The 16,902-nt window shown below is 45.0% G+C and overlaps 1 long non-coding RNA gene across 1 annotated transcript in view; it reads right to left on the bottom strand.

The window, feature by feature from the left end:
• Positions 1–6,753: 6,753 nt before the first annotated feature.
• Positions 6,754–16,902, bottom strand: part of LOC137373110 (uncharacterized) — a 65,529-nt gene continuing 55,380 nt past the window's right edge. Inside the window, exon 4 of the long non-coding RNA XR_010975586.1 lies at positions 6,754–7,453. This is a non-coding gene — a long non-coding RNA (uncharacterized lncRNA). The remainder of the gene's footprint in view (positions 7,454–16,902) is intronic.

Below are 16,902 nucleotides of genomic sequence, written 5' to 3'. Positions count from 1 at the left end.
ACTGAAATCGGCCTTCCCCCAATTCAGTACCTTTACTTCTGGTCTGTTTTTGTCCTTTTCCATAACTACCTTAAATCTTACAGAGTTATGGTCACTATCCCCAAAATGCTGCCCCACTGACAATTCTACCACTTGTCCGGCTTCATTCCCTAGGATTAGGTCCATACCGCCCCTTCTCTTGCAGGACTTTCTACGTGCTGGCACAAGAAGCTCCCTGTATGCATTTTAAGAATTCCGCCCCTTTTAAGCCTTCAGCACTCAGACTATCCCAGTTAATATTGGGAAAGTTGAAATCCTCTACTATTATTACCCTATTATTTTTACACCTGTCTGGGATTTGCCTACATATCTACTCCTCTATCTCTCCCTGACTATTAGCAGGCCTGTAGTACACTCCCAGCCAAGTGATTGCCCCCTTTTTGTTTTTAAGTTTTACCCATATGGACTCAGTTGAGGAACCTTCTAAGATATCATACCTCCTTACCGCAGTAATTGACTCCTTGATCAACGGTGCAATACCACCTCTTCTTTTACACCCTCCCCTGTCACGCCTGAAGATTCTATACCCTGGAATACTGAGCTGCCAGTCCTGCCCTTCCTTCTACCATGTCTCTGTGATAGCAATAATATCATATTCCCATGTGTTAACCAATGCCCTCAATTCATCTGCCTTACTTGTCAGACCCCTTGCGTTAAAATAAATGCAATTCAGCCTTGCATTATTCGCTTGTGCCTTGACAGGTCTATATTTGCTCTGCCTTCCAGACTGACTTATTTTCTCATCTATATTTGGCCGTGCATCACCCTCTACTGTACCTCCACTCTGTATCCCATCCTCCTGCCAAATTAGTTTCAACCCCCTCCTGCTCCACCCCACCACCACCCCCCCCACCCAAACAGCACTAGTAAAACTCCCTGCAAGGATGTTGGTCCTGTTCCGGTTCAGGTGCAACCCGTCCGACTTGCACAGGTCCCACCTTCGCCAGAAACAGACCCAGTGATCCGGTAAACTAAAGTCCTATCTCCTGCACCATCTCTTCAGCCACGCATTCATCTGCTCTATCCTCCGATTCCTATACTCACCAGCACGTGCCACTTGGAGTAATCCAGAGATTACAACCTTTGAGGTCGTGCTTTTTAATCTGCTACCGAGCTCCCTAAATTCTTGTTGCAGGACCTCATCCCTCTTTCTACCTATGTCGTTGGTACCAATGTGAACCACGACCTCTAACTGTTCACCCTCCCCCTTCAGAATGTCCTGCAGCTGCTCCGCGACATCCTTGACCCTCGCACCAGGGAGGCAACATACCATCCTGGAGGCAGGTTTGCGGCCACAGAAACACCTGTCTGTACCCCTTATGATAGCTCTCCCGCTCTTTTTCCTCCCCTCCTGTGCAGCTGAGACACTCGTGGTGCCACAGACTTGGCTCTTGCTGCATTCCCTGAGAAGCTCTCTCCCCCAACTGTATCCAGGCGGAAAATCTGTTAGAGAGAGAGATGGACCCAGGGGACTCCTGCACTACCTAGTTCTTCTACTCTGCCTGGCGGTCACCCATTCCCTTTCTGCCTGAGCAGTCTTTACCTACAGTGTGACCACCTCCCTGTACGTGCTATCCACAATGATCTCAGCCTCGCGGATGCTCGACAGTGTCCCCAGCCGCTGCTCCAGAACTAAAGTGCCGATTTTGAGCAGCTGCAGCTGGAGACACTTCCTGCACTCAAGTTCACCCTGGACAATGGAAGTCTTCCCGACATCCCACATTGCACAGGAAAAGCACTCCACACTGCCGAGCTGCCCTGTCATGACTTACCCTTAATTTACTCATTTAAATTACTCATAAATTAGAGATTATTTACACTTGGGATCTTGATTCCCTAAAAAATCACTACTTACTAGAAAAAACTGTAGACCTTACCTTTCTCTTTACTTACCTTCCTATTTAGTGATACTCCCTAACAGTGGTTACAGTCCCAATATGGCTGCCACGGGCTGTGAATTTTCCTTGTCCCTATGGTCTACATCTCAGGTCTGGGTCTTAAATCTCCATCACCCATCTTAAATGGCCACGCGTAGGTGGCAGGTCCTATGTGGGTGCAAGAACCAGGGCCACATCACAACTGAAGTGTAATGTAACCTGTCTTCACATGAGAGCCATGACTAGAGAAACTGCAGGACTGTATAAAACACAGCAAAGTGAGAAAAACTGTGTCCTTGTGACTGCAACAGCAAAGAAGGAAGAGGTAAAGCCAAGTGCGTTAAAAACATCCAAATCTTTGAAGATCATTGATTCAAAAGAAATCCAAAAGAAGTCAACCAAACAGAATCTGTTTTCAATCAGTGGGCTGTGGAATGTGTTCCAAAATAGACATCAAAATAGATTTATTAACAGTTGTCCTTGAAGGGATCGCTGAGAAAAGTGAAAAATCTCAGCAGAATATATCAAATACAATCCATCATGTAGACGAGGGGATCATTTCAACTGAAGACCATGAGCGACAGGGAGCCATGCAAACCACCTTCGAGCTACTGAAAGTTTACTTGAAGAAGCTCAACGTCAGTAACGGTGCATCTGGAAATATTATGGGGACTCTAATTGGACGATTGATGCTGCGCTGTGCAGACAGTTCGCTACCTGTGTGACAGATGGCCCTGGTCTCTGTGTACACCATCCTGTCCATTCAGTTATAATATGAAGGTACCGATCTGGATCAGCAACAGGAGCAGCTAGAGGATCTGAACACATTCAGAGAACAGTTAGACAACGATGACCTTTCAGTCCTCTTGCAAAAATACCATCAGATCGCAAAGGTAATTTCCAAGAATTTTCCCCATAACCAGCTGTGCAACTGCTCCTCATGGTCTTTAAAGGACTGTCTGACCAACACCCCAGCTGTTCCTTTGCAGCCGCTGTGCTCATAAAAATCATTAAAAGGCAAGGCAGCAATCCGCGGGACTAGGTCTCAGAAATACTAGACATGCTGAGGGTTGAGTTGGAGTCAGTTCCTTATGAAGATGTAAAACGTTCAGTTCTATGTATTTTCACCATTTTGGCCTGGCACAATGTAGCAGCAGTTGTGTCCCATCTCCTCATCTCCCCCATCCCATCGGAGAAATTTGTCAGAGAAGTGTGAAGATCAGTGGCCGAAGACACAAAATGTGCAGTCAGGACTATCAAGGAGCTGGTGTACACACCTGGGAAAAGAACCTGCCCCATCAGTGGGACAGAAAACCCTATTCGACTGCTGTATCACTGGTTGCTGTCTGCGGGCTGTGTGAGAATACAACTAATCCTGAGCTGGCAGAGGCAGTTAATACATTATTCCCACTGATATTCAGTATCCTAATTATTCCCTTAACCAGCTGTGTTAATATTTCTCTGCTCGATCGTTCAGATACTGATTTGCAGCAGAGAGATTTTGCAGCCCTATTTCAAACATCATCAAGTTGGGATTTGTGTAAGAAGTGTGTACAGACACTAAAGGTCCTTCCAGGCCAAGCAACAAATGGAGGCGTCATTGAAAACATGAATAGAAATGGAGGATGGCGCCAAAGGATGAAGCTGAGCCACTTTGACAAGGGGGTCGTTGTGTTGGCCACAGCAATGGCAGAACATGCTGGCTACAGTCTGCCTCATATTGTGAATCAACTGGCTTCTCACATCATTAGGCTCCAAGACTGTCAGGCAGTGACAGTAATCACCTCTTCGGTGAACTGCTGAAAGCTCCACTGGTTTCAGGGCCTTAGCTCACAGACACTGTGGTAAACAGTTTGATAAGGTATTTGCTGTATGTCTCTCCTGTTACCCAGTTGCTGTGTGTCTGGGCCCTGAGAAATATTAACTTTGGAGCTAAAAGACAATCTTGGAGCGTGATGGACACAATGATTAGCCTGTTGGGGAATGAGCAGAACTCGGAGTTGCTAACGCATGTGGTGCTGTCCTGCCTGAGTAAGAACATAATCCAGCCAATGGCAAACACCATCCAGCTCTTTGTGGATCCAACCCTTATCAGAATTCAGCCATTCTTCAGGGCAAAGTCTGAGAAAGTGCACGTGGAAGTATTCAACGTGTTGGGGAACTTGACCAAGTGCGGAATTGGAGGGTCCACCTCTTCTGTCTCTCAGCAGGTCCATTCCAACCTGGTGCACTTGTTGTTGCACTTCGATGGATTGGTTGAGGAGATCACCTGATCATGCAGTTTAACACTGTGGATGACCTGCCCAATCATTGGAACTGCGAAGGGATCCTCTTTAACTGAAAGATATTTGGAGGAGCCCAGCTGGAGTTACATGGACTTTCTCAGACGCATTTCATGCCTGTTGGTTCAAGATTTCCCAACGGGTGAATTCCTACGCCACGGATTGTGAATCATTTTTCAACAATGACCAGAAGCAGCTCTGAGATCACGCAAAGGCCTTTTCAACTTTCCTCCTGAGGCAGCCAGCATGTTACCGACTCAGCCGGTGGGCCACCGCCACCTGGTGGAAGAACTGTGCAATCAACTGCTGCTGTCGAGTCCCAGGATAAAGCCTGGAGAGACCCAGGCCCCGATGCTCCTTCAACTCCTCCTCTTAACATCAAACTGATCCTCCCCTTAACATGATTTGTACATTTGTAAATTATTGTAAATAAATAAATATTTTGTTGCAGTAAATATTCTGTTGTGCCATTGTAATTATTGGTGGATCTTCACACAGTGCAGTTTCTCCTGATGAACACGCACACACACACTCACGCACGACTTTGAAACTCACACCATTTTATCGCAAGTGACACCCTCACTCACGATCTTACAAAAGGGCTCTGAAATATTGGGATTTATGACAGGCATTGAAATACCTCCCTTTCCGAGTCTGCTGCATTCTGTCCTGTCCCCGATTGATCATGTGACCAGAAAGGCTTCATGAACCTCCTGTAGATCCACGGGGAATAGGCCACAGATTTGTCACTACTAAATCCAGGACAAAGATTGCAGTTGACAGCCTGAGCTTGGTCGTGTGAGTGACTGGGAGTCAGAGGGAGGCAGCAGGCTGGGATTTGGTGCATTATGGACAGGGATCTACTGGATCCTTAGTGTTTAAACACAACATTGGTGTCAAATCTCTTAAGAGGAATCAGTTTGCAGCTTTCTCTAGAGCATGAGACTCAATGGCCAGATGACAATCTAATTAGGTTTGATACAAAAACTGAAAAGGAAAGGGGACAGTCAATGATAAATGATCGTTACTGGGGCCAATTTCAATAACTTAAAAAGAGAAGCAGCCCAGATCAATTGGAACGAAAAGATGGCATATAAGACAGTGCAGAAATCATGGGAAATGATTAAACTGGGGATGATTGAGGAACAAACTTCACAGAACAACATTTACAACTGATAGAGAGACTGAGCAATAACACAGAGAGAAATATATTGATAAACAACATACAGACAGGTAAAATCAAACACTTGGAAACTAAAAAAACACATATACAAAATGCATTCACAAATAACACATAGATATAAGTACACCTACAATAATACTCATTTTTTTTGTCTATCCAGACTATTTTGATTGTTCAGTTTAACACAGGCCTCTGTTGGTGGGTGATGCCTGTCGCACACAGAGGCACATGGGGAACGCAGAGGATTGGAGTGCGTGATGTACGTAGGCTGTCAACTGTTGGTGGCTGCAGCGATGGCAGGCTGGGGTTTGGGAGAAGATAAGCAGTGGAAGGTAAGGGAGCACAACAAAGTTACCCTGGCTGGAGAGATTGTTTTCATAAGGGATGAGATGGGATTGATGGGAGGGATGGAGATGGCATGAGAGGGATAGAAGGAATTGAATGAGGGTGGCATGGGATGGGAATAGCATGGGAATCATGAGAGGGAAGGCATGGGAAAGATAAAATGGCATGGAATTGGTATGGCATGAGATGGAGGGAATGGTAAGGCTGTGTGGCTGAGATGGTGGAATTTTGAGAAGGAGGGGAATTATTATTATTAAAAACTATTCTTGTGCTAAAAATGAAGATTCACCAGATTTGAATGAAAGAGTTTTGGAAAAGCTGCGATGATGGGGAAGCCATGTTGGATCATCCACGCAGCTCTCCTGGCTGAAGATGGTGGTAATTGCTTCAGTTATCTTCAGCCTTGTCCTTTGCACTCTCATGTAGGCTCTGCCATCGTTCAGGATGTGAATGTTCTCTGAGATTCCTCTTGTTGTTTAATTGTCAACCATCATTCACGGCTGAATTCATTGATCGTGCGATCGCTTTGCTGTCTAAAGCATGCTGCTCCCACTGTTCAGTCCTGTGTTGCAGCTTCACAAGTTACAACTCATTTTCAGGTACACCTGGTGTTCCTCCTGGCATATTCTTCTATACTCCTCATTGAACCAGGTTTGGTCTCCTGGCTTGATGGTAAAGGCAAAGTGAGGGATATGCTGGGCCATGAGGTTACAGATTGTGCTGTTGGCCCTGAGCACTTCATGGATGCCCAGTTTTGAGCTGCTAGATGTGTTCTTATTATATCCCATTTCGCACATTGATAGCACTACATAACACAATGGAGGGTGGGACTTTGACTCCACAAGGTCTCCGATCAATGCTGTTATGGACACATGCAACTGCGACAGGTAGACTGATGATGACGAAGTCAAGTAGACTTTTGCCTCACGGTGTTCTCATCACCTGGTGAAGCCCAGACTTGCAACCATATCCTTTAGAACTTGGCCAGTAATGCTGCTACCAAGCTGCTCTTGGTGATGGACATTGATACTTGCCCCTGATTAAGCTGGGAGGATTCAGTCTCCAAAACATGTGGTGCTATGGGATATTTAACACTGACCCCTCTGTTCTATCTCAAAGATGCAAGTTGCTGTTGTCACCAACACCTGCTTCTAAAAATGAGGCCTGTTGCCCAACGCTATTTGCCCTACTTCTCTGCTGCTGTCTCCTCCCTCTCAGGCCCGCCTGAACTTTGGGCCTTGAAGCTTCCAGCTCTACAATCCAAGAAACTGCATTCATGAAAATCAGTTACAGCATCCTTAAAATTATAGTTTTTGTATCTTCATACTTTTCCTTTTGAAGTAGTGTGTGGTAGTATAACGCTTTACAGGCTGATTTATAATCCACTAGGCTTCAACTGGAACACGTTTTATGACCGTAACCATCTTTACACCAGCCTGTAGGGTGGTAAATCCAATATGTCACTTAGCTGACATGAAAAAATCTCTGGATAATCAACCCAGAGCCTGAGCTCTGATCTCTATTCATGTGTACAGTTCATTGTGCTAAGGGCAGTGAGGGTTGAAATTGTGGAGGCACTAACCATAGTTTTTCAGTCTTGCTTAGACTCATTGGCGGTTTCAAAGGACTGGAGAATTACAAATGTTTCACCCTTGTTCAAAAAAGGCTCCAAAGATAAGTCCAGCAACTATAGGTCAGTCAGTTTCACTTCGGCGGTGGGTAAACATCTAGAAATAATAATTCGGGACAAAATTAATTGTCACATGAACAAATGTGGGTTAATTAAGGAAAGCCAGCATGGGTTTCTTAAGGGAAAATCAGGTTTAACTAACTTTCTTGTGTTTTTTGAGGAGGAAACAGAGAGGGTTGATGAGGGCAATGCAGTTGATTTGGTGTACACGGACTTCCATAAGGCGTTTGATACAGTGCCACAGAACAGACTTGTGAGCAAAGTTATAGCTCTTGGAATAAAAGAGAGGTTGTAACATGGATACGGAATTGGCTGAGTGACAGGAAACAAACAGCAGTGGATAATGGATTTTATTTTGGCGAGAGGAAGGTTATCAGTGTTGGGACCCTTGCTTTTCCTGATATGTAATAATTACCTAGACCTTGGTGTACAGGGCACAAAGTCAAAGTCTGCAGATCAGATGAAACTAGGAAGCTTTGTGAACTGTGAGGAGGATAATGTGTAGAACTTCAAAAGGACAATATAAACTAAAGCGTATAATTCTAAAGGGGATGCAGGAGCAGAGGGAAAGGTCCTCCTCAAAACCTGCCTCATTCGTTAGGTCACAAACACTATTATCTCCTTCCTTAGCTCCATGTTAATTGTTGACTGATTACACTTCTGTGAAGTAGCTTGGGATGTTTTTTTCAACATTAAAAGCACCATATGAAAGCACTATTGTTGTTTTTGTCACCGTCCTCATTATGATTCCTCCCTCAACAAATACTATCAAAAAATAAGCGAATGGATCATTCACCACACTGTCTGACATTGGTGGGGAAGATTAGCTGCAACTCGTTTATGTAACAGCAGCCACTGCTTCAATGTGATCTCCTCGACTGCTTTCAATTACCTGAGGGAGTCGGGGAATAATGGTTTTCTGCCTCTCCCAGGAAGTTATATAACTGTGGGGTGCTTTCAAAGCATCTAACCACGATGGACCAGGCATCCTGTGTTTGGGGTAGGCTTGATGGACTAGCTGGTCCTTTCCTGTCCATCAATTTTGTATGTTCATGGGCGGCACAGTGGTTAGCACCGCAGCCCCACAACTCCAGCGACCCGGGTTCGATTCTGGGTACTGCCTGTGCGGAGTTTGCAAGTTCTCCCCTGTGACCTCGTGGGTTTTCGCCGGGTGCTCTGGTTTCCTCCCACAGCCAAAGACTTGCAGGTTGATAGGTAAGTTGGCCATTATAAATTAACCCTAGTACAGGTGGAAGGTGGGGATGTGAGAGGGTAATGGGATTAATATAGGATTAATATAAATGGGTGGTTGATGGTCGGCACAGACTCGGTGGGCCGAAGGACCTGTTTCAGTGCTGTATCTCTAAATAAATAAATATGTACTCTAGAAGTGATGTGCTTTGAGCTCTTTCACTGACATGATCACACATCATATACATCTTACCTAAAGGTGAAGGAGGTTTATGGTGGACCATCTGGCACTCAATGCCAGTTTTATTGGTGTCTTGGAGATCCTTGTGTCGCATCACCTTCTGTATGAAGTAGCTTCAGTGATGTCACCCCTTACTTCCTGGAATGGCTCTATGGTAAAGATCAGGATGTTGTGAGTTCACACTGACCTTCGAGCTACTAGGCTCCAGGAATTTATGCTGCAAGCGGGTCAATCTGCAGCCACAGTCAGCAGGGTGGCGACCAGATCAATCTGGAGTTTAGGCAACCCCTCTCCTCCAACTTTGACCATGCAACTGACTCCTCGGACTGGATTTTATTTCTGCAGGCGACGTGCCAGAAGACGGGAGGGACAATCCTGCCTCGGCCCTTTATTGGACCCCCATCCGAATTCAACGGTAGGCAAGTTATTAACTTCCTGCTGTCCCCTTTAAGGGACAAGATCCCGGCCTGTGATTGGGTGGAAGCTCAGCGCCACAGCAATGCCAGTGGGAGTGGTGGCCATTGCAGGTACTGCAGGAAGCTTGGGACCAGGATTAGCCATGGAGCCCCAGACTGCAGGTAAGTGGGGCTGGCTCACCTTGGCCAGTCAGGCATGCCCCGGTGAGGGGTGGGAGGGGTGTTGGTGTCAGGGCAACCTTTGTTGCTGGGGACCATCCCTGGGCCACAGATTGGCCCCTGCAGCCTTCAGGGAGGACTGGATGGCCTCCCCATATGGCGGAAGCCCCAATCACCACCCCCCACCAGCCGCTGGTTAAATGCCAACTGTGACAGGAGCAGGCCCTTAAGTGACCATTAATTGGCCACTTCGGATCTCAATGGTCACTGGGTGGAAAGACTGTTCTTGGCCTTCCCCCCAACCTCTGAAAAAATTGAATGGCATTGGGAAGGCAACGGGCCCTCCAACAAGCAAACATCCCCTCGCTATTTAATGGGCCCCTCCACCTCCCTGCCCATCCCTTGAAGGCTGATAAAGTTCAGCCCCTTCTGTTTCCCCTTTGGTCACATCACCGGGTCTCCCTCTCAAAGATTTCGATGCCACTAATAAAAAAAATGGTTTTCCCAAAATGACAAACAAATTCACAATGGGTTCTATAAATGGTGATTCCTGTCCAAAGCAAGGGGAAGCTGTCATTTACTGTATTAGACTATGGATCTCCAGGATTCAAAATCAGGATAATTGGCAAGTGTGGGCAGCTGCTTGTTTGGCTTCAGAACTTGGTGTTCCACTGCCCTTTTAATGACAGGCCTGTGAAGGACCACTGTGTAGGCCACAACCAACGCTGTCAACAAGAGAAAATATACTTTCATGAAGACCCCCCACCTGCCAAGAATGGGGCTTATTAATTTTGTCATATTAACATTAATTTTAAAGTGTTGCTGGAGTGAAGAAATGACTTGTTTAAAAAGAGATCACCGACACTTGGCTGCAGGACATTTGCATACTAAGAGACAGTGCTTGGAGAGACAAAAGAATTGCTCACTGATTCAATTAACAGAGATTGGGCTGGGTGACAGTGATCCACATCTTTTTGGTGTAAGATACAGCACAACACCCCGTCCCCTAACCAAAAGCTTTGGAATCCAGAAACTACAGGAGCAGTTGATCTCAAATAAGGGATTAATCACATGATGAACCTGCTGGCCAAGTTGGGAGTTTTGAATTGTGCACACAGGACAGTGTCCAGACCCACTGAAGTCGCTTAAACCTCTTTGCCTTACAATTGATCTGATGAAATGTCACAGACCTGAAATGTTAATTCTGCTTCTCTCTCCACAGTTGCTGCCTGATCTGAGTATTTCCAGCACTTTGTTTTTTAATTTCAGATTTCCAGCATCTGCAGTATTTTGCTTTTATGATTCTTCAAGTGTTCTGCTTTCATGTCCCTAATGATAGATTCTAGCAGTTTCCCATGATCTGACACTTGAACATCTTAATTTGGGGGAAATTCTGCTAGAACAGTTTGTCCAACACTCCCATTTCTACATCTCTTGTCATAAATACTTTGAGTGACTGTGGTGTTGTGGATGATTTATGGATGATTTTAATCTGCATATAGACTGGACAATTCAAATTGGCAAGGGTAGCATGGAAGACGAATTTGTAGAGTGCCTCCGGGATTGCTACTTCGAGCAATATGTTGCAGAACCTACCAGGGAACAGGCTATCTTAAATTTGGTATTGTGTAATGAGGCAGGATTAATAAGAGATCTTGTAGTTAAGGATCCTTTGGGGGAAGTGATCATAACATTGTAGAATTTCAAATTCAGCTTGAAGATGAGCAACTCAGGTCTCAAACCAGTGTCTTCAACTTAAGCAAGGGCAATTACAGAGGTATGAAGAAAGAGTTGTCTAAAGCGGGCTGGGAAGATAAACTACAGGGGAAGTCAGTAGATGAGCAGTGGCAGACTTTTAAGCAGATATTTCATAACACTCAGCAAACATTTATTCTAGTCAGAAGGAAGGACTCGAAGAGAACGATGAACCACACATGGATAACAAAGGATGTTAAGGAGAGTATCAAATCAAAAACAAAGGCGTGCAATGCAGCAAAAACGAGTGGTAGGCCAGAGGATTGGGAATTTTTTAGAAACCAGCAGCGGATGACTTAAAAAATAATAAAGGGGGACAAAATTGATTATGTGACTAAATTGGCAAGAAATATAAAAACAAACAGTAAGAGCTTCTACGGGTATATGAAAAGGAACAGAATAGCTAAAGCAAGTGTGGGACCCTTAGAGGATGAGACTGGGGAATTAATAACAGAATACAGGGAAATGGCAGATCATTTAAACCAATATTTTGCATCGGTCTTCACGGTGGAGGACACTATAAACATCCAACAATAATAGATGAACAAGGTGTAAATGGGAGGGAGGAACTTGTAATAATCTCTATCACGAGGGAAAAGGTGCTGGACAAACTGATGGGACTAAAGGCAGACAAGTCATCAGGACCTGATGGCCTGCATCCAATAGTTTTAAAAGAAGTGGCTGCAGAGATAGTGGAGGCATTGGTCATAATATACTAAAACTCACTGGATTCTGGTAGGGTACCAGCGGATTGGAAAACCGCTAATGTGACACCCCGATTCAAGTAAGGAGGGAGACAGAAAGCAGGAAACTACAGACCAGTTAGCTTAACATCTGTCACTGGGAAAAAACTAGAGTCCATTATTAAGGAAGAAATAGCAGGACATTTAGTAAAACATAATGCAATCAAACAGAGTCAACATGGTTTTATGAAAGGGAAATCATGTTTGACAAATTTGTTCGAGTTCTTTGAGGATATAACAAGCAGAGTGGATAAAGGGGAACCGGTAGATGTAGTGTGTTTGGATTTTCAGACGGCACCTTTTGATAAGGTGCCACATAAAAGGTTATTACACAAAATAAGAGCTCAGGGTATTGAGGGTAATGTGTTGGCATCGAACAAAGAACAGTACAGCACAGGAACAGGCCATTCGGCCCTCCAAGCCTGCGCCGATCTTGATGCCTGCCGAAACTAACACCTTCTGCACTTCCGGGGCCCATATCCCTCTATTCCCTTCCTATTCATATATTTGTCAAGATGTCTCTTAAACGTCGCTATCGTATCTGCTTCCACCAACTCCACTGGCAGCAAGTTCCAGGCACTCACCACCCTCTGTTCAAAAAACTTGCCTCGCACATCACCTCTAAACTTTGCCCCTCGCACCTTAAACCTATGTCCCCGAGTAACTGACTCTTCCATCCTGGGAAAAAGCTTCTGACTATCCACTCTGTCCATGCCGCTCATAACTCTGTAAACCTCTATCATGTCGCCCCTCCACCTCCGTCGTTCCAGTGAAAACAATCCAAGTTTTTCCAACCTCTCCTCATAGCTAATGCCCTCCAGACCAGGCAACATCCTGGTAAACCTAAAATAAAAGCAAAATACTGCGGATGCTGGAAATCTGAAATAAAAACAAGAAATGCTGGAACCACTCAGCAGGTCTGGCAGCATCTGTGGAAAGAAAAGCAGAGTTAACATTTCGGGGCAGTGAGTTCCGATGAAGGGTCACTGACCCGAAACGTTACCTCTGCTTTTCTTTCCACAGATGCTGCCAGACCTGCTGAGTGGTTCCAGCATTCCTTGTTTTTAATCCTGGTAAACCTCCTCTGTACCCTCTCCAAAGCCTCTACGTCCTTCTGGTAGTGTGGCGACCAGAATTGCACACAATATTCTAAGTGTGGCCTAACTAAGGTTCTGTACAGCTGCAACATGACTTGCCAATTTTTATACTCAATGCCCCGACCGATGAAGGCAAGCATGCCGTATGCCTTCTTGACTACCTTATCCACCTGCGTTGCCACTTTCAGTGACCTGTGGACCTGTACGCCCAGATCTCTCTGCCTGTCAATACTCCTAAGGGTTCTGCCATTTACTGTATACCTCCCACCTGCATTAGACCTTCCAAAATGCATTACCTCACATTTGTCCGGATTAAACTCCATCTGCCATTTCTCCGCCCAAGTATCCAACCGATCTATATCCTGCGGTGTCCTCTGACAATCCTCATTATTATCCGCAACTCCACCAACCTTTGTGTCGTCCGCAAACTTACTAATCAGACCAGCTACATTTTCCTCCAAATCATTTATATATACTACAAACAGCAAAGATCCCAGCACTGATCCCTGCGGAACACCACTAGTCACATCCCTCCATTCAGAAAAACACCCATCCACTGTTACCCTCTGTCTTCCACGACTGAGCCAGTTCTGTATCCATCTTGCCAGCTCACCTCTGATCCCGTGTGACTTCACCTTTTGCACCAGTCTGCCATGCGGGACCTTGTCAAAGGCTTTACTAAAGTCCATATAGACAACATCCACCGCCCTTCCCTCATCAATCATCTTCGTCACTTCCTCAAAAAACTAAATCAAATTAGTAAGACACGACCACCCCCCCTTCACAAAACCATGCTGTCTGTTGCTAATAAGTTTGTTTGTTTCCAAATGGGAGTAAATCCTGTCCCGAAGAATTCTCTCTAATAGTTTCCCTACCACTGACGTAAGGCTCACCGGCCGATAATTTCCTGGATTATCCTTACCACCCTTCTTAAACAAAGGAACAACATTGGCTATTCTCCAGTACTCTGGGACCTCACCTGTAGCCAATGAGGATGCAAAGATTTCTGTCAAGGCCCCAGCAATTTCTTCCCTTGCCTCCCTCAGTATTCTAGGGTAGATCCCATCAGGCCCTGGGGACTTATCTACCTTAATGCTTTGCAAGACACCCAACACCACCTCCTTTTTGATAATGAGGTGACTGAGACTATCTGCACTCCCTTCCCTAGGCTCATCATCCACCAAGTCCTTCTCCTTGGTGAATACTGATGCAAAGTACTCATTTAGCACCTCACCCATTTCCTCTGGCTCCACGCATAGATTCCCATCTCTGTCCTTGAGTGGGCCAACCCTTTCCCTGGTTACCCTCTTGCTCTTTATATATGTATAAAAAGCTTTGGGATTTTCCTTAATCCTGTTTGCCAATGACTTTTCATGACCCCTTTTAGCCCTCCTAACTCCTTGCTTAAGTTCCTTCCTACTGTCTTTATATTTCTCAAGTGCTTCATCTGTTCCTAGCCTTCCAGCCCTTACAAATGCTTCCTTTTTCTTTTTGACTGGGCTCACAATATCCCGTGTTATCCAAGCTTCCCGAAACTTGCCAAAGTTGTCTTTCTTCCTCACAGGAACATGCTGGTCCTGGATTCTAATCGATTGAAGATTGGCTAACACCCAGAAGGCAGTCAGTCGGGATCAATGGGTCTTTTTCAGGTTGGAAAGCAGTAACTAGTGGGGTGCCACAAGGATTGGTCCTAGGGCCTCAACTATTTACTATCTATATTAATGACTTAGAGGAAGGGACAGAGTGTAGTGTATCCAAATTTGCTGAAGAAACAAAAATAGCTGGGAAGACATGTTGTGATGAGGACATAAAGAATCTGCAAAGGAATATAGATAGGTTAAGTGAGTGGGCAAAAACTTGGCAGATGATGTTCAATGTGGGAAATTGTGAGGTAATTTACTTTGGTAGGAAGAATAAAAAGGCAGATTATTATTTTGATGGAGAAAGACTACAAAATACTGCAGTGCAGAGGGATTTGGGTGTTCCTGTGCATGAAACACAAAAGGTTAGCATGCAGGTGCAGCAAGTAATTAGGAAGGCAAATAGAATTCTGGCCTTTATTGCAAGGGGTTAGAGTTTAAAAATCGGGAAGTCTTGTTACAACTGTACAAGGTGTTGGTGAGACCACACCTGGAGTACTGTGTACAGTTTTAGTCCCCGTATTTAAGGAAGGATATACTAGCATTGGAGGCATTTCAGAAAAGGTTCACTAGGCTGATTCCTGGGATGAAGGGGTTGTCTTATCAAGAACGGCAAAACAGATTAGGCCTTTATTCATTGGAGTTTAGAAGAACGAGAGGTGATCTTATAGAAGCATATAAGATTTTAAGGGGGCTTGACAGGGTAAATGTTGAGAAGATGTTTCCAATAGTGCGGGAATCTCGAACGAGTGGACATATTTACAGAATAACGGGGCACACATTTAAAACTGAGATGCAAAGGAATTTCTTCTCTCAGAGGGTGGTGAATCTCTAGAATTCTCTGCCTCAGAGTTGTGGAGGCTAGATCACAAAATGTATTTAAGGAGGGGGTAGATAGATTTTTGAAATCTTGGGGAGTTAAGAGTTAGGCGGAGCAGGCCCGGAAGAGGATTGAGGCCTGGAACAGATCAGCCATGATCTTATTGAATGGCGGGGCAGGCTTGAGGGACTGAATGGCCTACTCCTGCTCCTATTTCTTATGCTCTTATTCAGAACAAACAGCTGCTCAGTCCAAATATGGCTGCCAAGGGCTGTGAATTTGCAATGTCCCTATGGTCTGCAGAGGCAAAGCCAAGTGCGTAAAAACATCCAAATCTTTGAAAATCACCTATTCGAAAGAAATTCAAAAGAGGTCAATCAAACAAAAGCTGATTTCAATCAGTGGGCTGTGGAATGAGTATAAAATGGACATCAAAGTAGATTTATTCACAACTGTCCTTGAAGAGATCGCTGAGAAAAGTGAAAATTCTCAGCAGAATATATCAAATACAATCCATCATGTAGAGGAGGGGATCATTTCAACTGAAGACCATGAGCGACAGAGAGCCATGCAGACCACCTTCGAGCTTCTGAAAGTTTACTGGCAGAAACTCAGTGTCAGTAACGGTGCATCTGGAAATATTATGGGGACTCTAATTGGACGATTGATGCTGCGCTGTGCAGACAGTTCGCTACCTGTGTGACAGATGGCCCTGGTCTCTGTGTACACCATCCTGTCCATTCAGTTAAAATATCAACGTGCCGATCTGGATCAGTAACAGGAGCAGCTAGAGGATCTGAACACACTCAGAGAATAGTTAGACAACAATGACCTTTCAGTCCTCTTGCAAAAATGCCATTAGATCGCAAAGGTAATTTCCAAGAATTTTCCCCATAACCAGCTGTGCAACTGCTCCTCATGGTCTTTAAAGGACTGTCTGACCAACACCCCAGCTGTTCCTTTGCAGCCGCTGTGCTCGTAAAAATCATGATTAAAGGCGAGGCAGTGATCCACGGGACCAAGTCTCAGAAATACACGCTGAGGGTTAAGTTGGAGTCAGTTCCGTATAAAGATGTAAAACGTTCTGTTCTATGTATTTTCACCATTTTGGCCTGGCACAATAGAGCAGCAGTGTGTCCCATCTCATCTCCTCCATTCCTTCGGAGAAATTTGTCAGAGACATGTGGAGATCAGTGGCCGAACACACAAAATCTGCAGTCAGGACTATCAAGGAGCTGGTGTACACACTTGGGAAAAGCACCTGCCCCATCAGTGGGACAGAAAAACATATTCAACCGCTGTATCACTGGTTGCTGTCTGCGGGCTGTGTGAGATTATCACTAAGCCTGTGTTGGCAGAGGTGGTGAATACATTATTTTCACTGATATTCAGTATCCTAATTATTTCCTTAACCAGCTGCGTTA

The sequence above is a fragment of the Heterodontus francisci genome, chromosome 8 (assembly GCF_036365525.1).
Source record: "Heterodontus francisci isolate sHetFra1 chromosome 8, sHetFra1.hap1, whole genome shotgun sequence".
NCBI lineage: Eukaryota > Metazoa > Chordata > Chondrichthyes > Heterodontiformes > Heterodontidae > Heterodontus > Heterodontus francisci.
This window is presented reverse-complemented; position numbering and strand designations above follow the sequence as displayed.